Source organism: Grammomys surdaster, unplaced genomic scaffold (genome assembly GCF_004785775.1).
Source record: "Grammomys surdaster isolate TR1022 unplaced genomic scaffold, NIH_TR_1.0 125940, whole genome shotgun sequence".
Classification (NCBI taxonomy): Eukaryota; Metazoa; Chordata; class Mammalia; order Rodentia; family Muridae; genus Grammomys; species Grammomys surdaster.
In genome coordinates, this window is record NW_021620762.1 from 334,301 (window position 1) to 340,300 (window position 6,000).

The following is a 6,000-nucleotide window of genomic DNA, read 5'->3' on the forward strand; positions in this document are numbered from 1 at the left end:
GGTGCAAGGATCACCCCTCCCCCTCACTAACCAGCTATCATGGGCAGGGATAACCTGGACACCCCCTGGCATCAGGACCTCAGGATGGGGAGGGGGTCATGTGAAGGGTTTGAAGTGAGGGCCTGGAGGCCATTCCATGGCTTGCTTAGTGGTTGTGCTGTCTTGGGCAAGAGACCTCATAGAACTCACCTGTGTCTTCCTTGAGACGTCATTCCCCCACCTCAGGACACAGGAGCTGAGGTGAGATGAAGAAAGGCCTGGAGTTTGAGGGTTGGCTCAATGGGTCAGATGTGCGCTTTGGTTGGAGGTTTAATCCACTAGCAAAGCTTGCAGCATAGCTAACCAGAGTCCTCTAGGGCTTGGTAACACACCCTGACTGGTCATTGCGGCTTTCCGTGGGAGCAGCGGGAGGGTGAGGGGACTTGAGTTGAGCTCCCCCCACTACAGGTGCTGTCAATGTGAGCAGAACCCCTCTTGGGACAGCCATTGCATGCCCACTGCACCAGGTTTGTACCCATTCCCATTTCCTTTGCCCTTCCGCAGCTGTTCTGCAGGGACAGACAGCCCCGTGCCTGGGCACGGGTCTAGACCTGTCTGCCATTCCTGACTGCTATGGGTACACCATTTTCTAGGAACTGGTGGTTCAGGGCCATTACAAAACAAATAGTGGCATTCAGCTTGGTCTCAGTTTGTCCCAGACCACCTTTGGGGTGAGATGGTCTTTTACATCCCCTGAAGGGAGGAGGAGGGACCTTGGATTGCACCTGGTGAGACTTCTAGAGATGAGAACAGGCCCCTCCTCTAGCCCCCTTGTGGGGGCTGCAGGTCTGATGCACGTGAACGCTGGTGCCATATGCCGGCGGTGTGTTCAGTCTAAACAGCACATTTACCATCAGAAGCAGAAGACGTGAAATCAAGCAAGACAAGAGACGTAGTTGGAGGCGCATTAAGATGCAGCTTTTTAAAAACAGGCCAGCTCTCAAAACCTATAGTCTTTCGACTTGGAAATTTAAGGAATAAAACCTTAACCGGTGGATTCCTTTACAGAACCATTAACCCTTGCGTTCTGAGCTGCTAGACCCTGCTGTGAGGAGGCCATATCCCCTCAGAGACACACGATTCTGTAATCTGTCACAAGGTTCTGTTATCGTATGTCCGTCTCCTCCCCGCAGCAGTGATGACACTTAGATTCTAACCAGGATGACTTGGGCTCACCCAAGCACTAGGGTAGGTCCCTGTGGGTTGGATTCTGGTTGGTAGGAGCTCATGGGAAGTGGACTTCCACCCTCGTTTGCCAGTCTGCACCAGGAAACCCATAAAGAATGGCCACAGGACTCTCTCTGCCTGTAAGGTCCTGGGCACACTGCTGAGTTGCCTCATATGGTCCTCCTGGGGGGCTGTTCCCTCTTAGTAACCCTGAATCTCTGGTCCGTGGTGTATTGTCCCCAGTAGGCGATAGGGTTGATCATAGTGACCTTTGAGGGCAAAGGGGATCTGATGGAAAAACTCCAAAATAACAGCCAGACTCTCATGGGGTCCCATATGGCCTCCAGCAAAACCAGCTCTCGGAAACAAGGTAAAAAAAAAAAAAACAGGCTTACAAAATGGGATCTTGTCAGTCATTGCCTTATTATTCTTATTATTAAACTACGGTGTCCTATAAAAGAGAATCTTATCGAGCCACCCGATAATTATCACCAAGATGGTAAGTTGTTCATGGGGAGAAAGATGTATTTTTCAGGTAGGGGAAAACAGCAGAAAGGCTGAGAGGTGTTTGGGGAAGGAGCTAGGGGTGCTCAGGAGATCCAGGGAGAGGTGAAGGCCTAGCCACCCTGAAGGATGGGTTCTGAGTTCTGTTGATGTCATAACTGCATGTATATACTTAGTCAAGGTGAAACCCCAGAGAGTTTCCATTGCCACAGCAAATACAGCCAGCTCCCAGAAGCTTCCTTCCAGCCTGGGGTATGCGGTCGACAGCTTCCTGGAGTTGTTGATAACAGCGTTTTCCCCCAGGAGCGGAGCCCAAAGTTGCACAGAGGGACTTGGGGATCCTAGGGCCTGTTCTGAGATTCATTAGACAGCTGTGTTCTTACTTATAACCACTTCTCTTTGCTCTGAGGTAAGAACACTGCTAATCACAGCAATTTTTAATAAGGATTAATTACCGTAGCAAACGCAGTGCTGCTTTTTACACCTTGCAAACATGCCTGGCGTTTAGTCTCTGCTCTCGGGGTGTTAACGTATCACCCATAGGCTTGGTGTGACTCTGGGAGTCCCATGAGATACACACTCACTCGTAGTGATACAATGTGGGTCCCTGGTGAGGCCCCTGCAGAAGATGATGAGAAAGAAGGCACAGAGAAGACACCTTCAAGAAAACATTGGTGTTCAGATCTGGCATGTTGATGAAGCCATACTCTCAAATTATACTGTGACCTAAATAACCTAAATAAATTAAGGTTCTGTAAATTAAGATTCTGTATTAATGTACAGATTCTGTATCCTCGAACCCTGGGATCCGTAGGAATGAAGCACTGTGTCTTAGCTGCTTGGCCTCGACACATTCATCCAGAATCACGATGGTGCTTTACCCCAGTGCCTCTGGTAACTGCAGTGGCCACACCAGCTCTGTGGGTCTTTCCTTGGTTTTCATGACTTATAGGTTCATGCTTGTTCCAGAACCTGCTGAAGGCTAACCGTGTGCATGCATCATGGATGCATTTAACAATCTGGCAAAACTGAGTCAAGGAACCGGTAGATAGCACACTAAACCACAGAGCCACTGAGCAGCAGAGCCGGCCCAGCACCTAAACTGCAGAGCCACGGCTGAGTCCGTCTGACATTCTGAGGAACACCAGAATTTAGGAAGTTTCCTCCCTTCCCAGCTGCTTTCTCAGCTGTGCACAGCATAGAAGACACACCAGCCAGAGCTTCTAGCGGTCCGAACTCTTTCTTGAATTTCCTGTGGTCTCCAGGCAGGCTCTGCTCCCAACTGGATGCTCAAAGAGGCACAAAGCTGGGGGGAATGGAAGTAGCCTCCCTAAGGCATCCTGAATGTAACTGTTTATTTTGTGGGGTGAGTGGGGTTTCTGGGGTGTAAAGCAGGGGGCTCTGGCTGGCTGGACTAGGATAAATATCACAGTGGACATAGGATCTGCCTCAGCTGGGAGCAATAGTGAAGGAGAAATTGATGATAGATCAGTGTTTAGGATTTAAGCTGCAGATGCAAGTAGGCTCAGGCCTCCATGTGCCCACTGGGCGTCTGCCCGGAGGTGAGAGACAAAGTCTCACTCCACGAAGCATCTCTTGCATTCATTTCCTATACCATGTCCTATATAGATGGGGCTCACCTTGGCCATCATGGGCCAGTGAGGGGGTGGAAAGTGGCTGCTAGATTTAAATGAGGTCTGTAGGATTTTCTGATTCCACCATTATGACTACGGTCCCAGTCATTGGTTGAAAGCTTGTCCCTCCATCAACACCCACTGCTGCACCAACAATGAGTCAGGGTAGCAGTCTGCCTACCCCGAGGCACTGAGACACAGAAATGGCCGGCCACCATTCTTAGAGGATGTGAAGGATGAGATTCCAGTCCAGGTGCTTTTCTGTTCCTGTCTTCTATCCTGGGGACAGCAAGCTGAAAAAGGCTCTAGGTGGACTATCAGGTTCCTGGGGAGAGGGCAGGGATGTGGCTCTCACAAGAGACTGGCAGTGGCCTCTGTCCAGCTCTAATGAGGTGCCTGCAACCCTCAGTACCCAACTTGGGCCAGGCGAGATGGCACCAGGCCTGAGACATATGGCCCCTCAGGTGAGGCATCTGTAGTTCCTGGCAGTGTGGGATCCAGGTAGCCTTTGTGATCCGGGCAGCTCATCCCATGAGCAAGTCTGGGACATCGGCTAAAGGGGATGCATCCTCCTCCTCCTCCTCCTCCTCTTCCTCTTCTTCCTCTTCTCCCTCTTCTTCTTCCTCTTCTTCTTCCTCCTCCTCCTCTTCTTCCTCCTCTTCTTCCTCTTCTTCCTCTTCTTCTTCCTCCTCCTCCTCCTCCTCCTTCTTCTTTTTCTTCACTTTGCTCTTCTTTCCCTCTTTTCCTGCCCTCTTCTTTTCCCATGCACCTGTTTTGGAGCCCTGGCTGATGTGCCTCTGCCCCCCACCTCTTGCTCTTTGCTTTCCTTGTTTCTGAGCCCCTCTGCCTGCCTCCAACACCCACTTTCTCTGTTCCCTGTCTCCCCTCTTCTATGCTCATTTTCTCTCTGCTTCTCCTCTACACTCTCCTCTGCTCCTAGAAGATTCCCACCATGCCTCCTCCTCGTCCTGCGGTAGCCAGCCTCCCTACATCTGGCCCACACAGCTACCAGGTGGTTACCAGTTTCTGTTGGGAAAAGGCTGTGAACCAAACCTGACAAGACCAGATCTGATGTGTTTTGTCATCTGTGTGGCTGGGTCGTGGTCTTTGGCATCTGCGCCCTGCCAGAGGAGCAAGTCCAGCTCGGGAAAGAAAGGCGGGTGGAGATGAATCTTGAACAGGAGAGTGAACTGCAATGACAGTAGGACCCAGCCTATCTGTGGACAGTGAGATACCCTCCAGGTGTGGCAGAGCTGAGGCCTGTAACCACTTGAGAGCACCTTCTGGTCCCTAGGTGGGCCTTTGCATCCCCACAGCCCTGGGGTCTCTGGACAGCTCAGAGAATAGACCAAAGAAAAGATAGACAAGTGCCAAGAGACGCCATTGCTGTGGGCAGCATTCTACATTGAATTATGTCCATTCCACATCTGCAGGTCTAGTTTGGAATAAACAGTGCCCAGCTGCCCTTCCTGGAGTCACAGACACAGTGCAACATCACAAACTAGTCCCCATGGCAACATGCATCTCCCTGCCACATCTTGACTGTGAAGACCTGGTTAGACAAGAAAGGGAGCCAGCCAATGGTCCCTTGCCTGCTGGGGCATCTGTGTGTCTCTAGCCTCTGAGGTAGAATGTTACATCCTATTCCCAGAGAGCTGCGAAGCTCAGATTTACTGTCTGACACCTTAGCCCACACCTGCACTCAACCCAAGCCTCTCGCCCCACCCAGACTTGCAATGCTATCAGGTGTCACCTAGTGTGGCAGTGGCAAGCGTGGCTAATGAGTTATGATGAATCTGAGCCCAGCACTCTTGTCCAAGCTAGCAGTGGAGATACAGATAGATGAGCAGGAAGAAGTAGACTTGATATGGTCTCTGCCAGTCTCAGGGACAACTTGAGAAGGGACGAGGGCTGCCTCACCAGGTGCCTGCAGCCAGAGTACCCTAGAAGGACCCATAGCATCCCCCCAAGAGCTGGCACCGTAGTGGAATCCTAGGACTTGCCAGGCCCCACAGTGTCTTTCCTAAACCCTTAGTAACAGGGTGTCAGGCCTTGCTCTGGAAAGCAAGGATGCTGACCCATGAAGGGCAGGTACTCCAGGTCCAGTGATGTCACCTTTGCCCATATGCATCCAGATGTCTGTCTGTCCACTCAGCAAAACCAGCTGAGTTGAACCTAGATCAGCGATCATCCCCACCTGCAAGGAGCTCTCGGGCTGATGGGGAGGAAAACTGAACGACCAGAGAGGTACAAGTGTGCCAGGAGCAGCTGGAAGGCTGAGGAGTAGCTGAAGGAAGAGTGAGATCCCTGTGGCATGGTGGAGCATAGTGCTACAGGGAGGCTCTATGGGTTCAGGAAGCTCAGAACTGAGGCCCAGAGCAGCCCTGAAGGAGGGGAACATCTCAGTGGGATACACAGCCTCATTGCTACAGGTGGACAGTGGAGTCTGTTGTTCCAAGATACACTTTCATATGCCCAAATATTACCTGTGCCTTACTGAGCCAAGCCCTGTGCTAGAGAGAGGGTGTGTGTGGGTGTGGGTGCATGAGTGTGTGTGAGTGTGTGTGAATGTGTGTGCATGAGGATATGATTGCGAGAGAGTGTGTGTATGCATGAGTACATGAGTGTGTATGAGTGCATGAGTGTGTGTGAGTGT

The 6,000-nt window shown here is 51.3% G+C and overlaps 1 protein-coding gene across 1 annotated transcript in view; it reads left to right on the forward strand.

Moving 5' to 3' along the window:
• The window catches only part of Rbfox3 (RNA binding fox-1 homolog 3), a 273,766-nt gene that overhangs the window by 194,324 nt on the left and 73,442 nt on the right, over positions 1-6,000 (forward strand). The window lies entirely within an intron of this gene.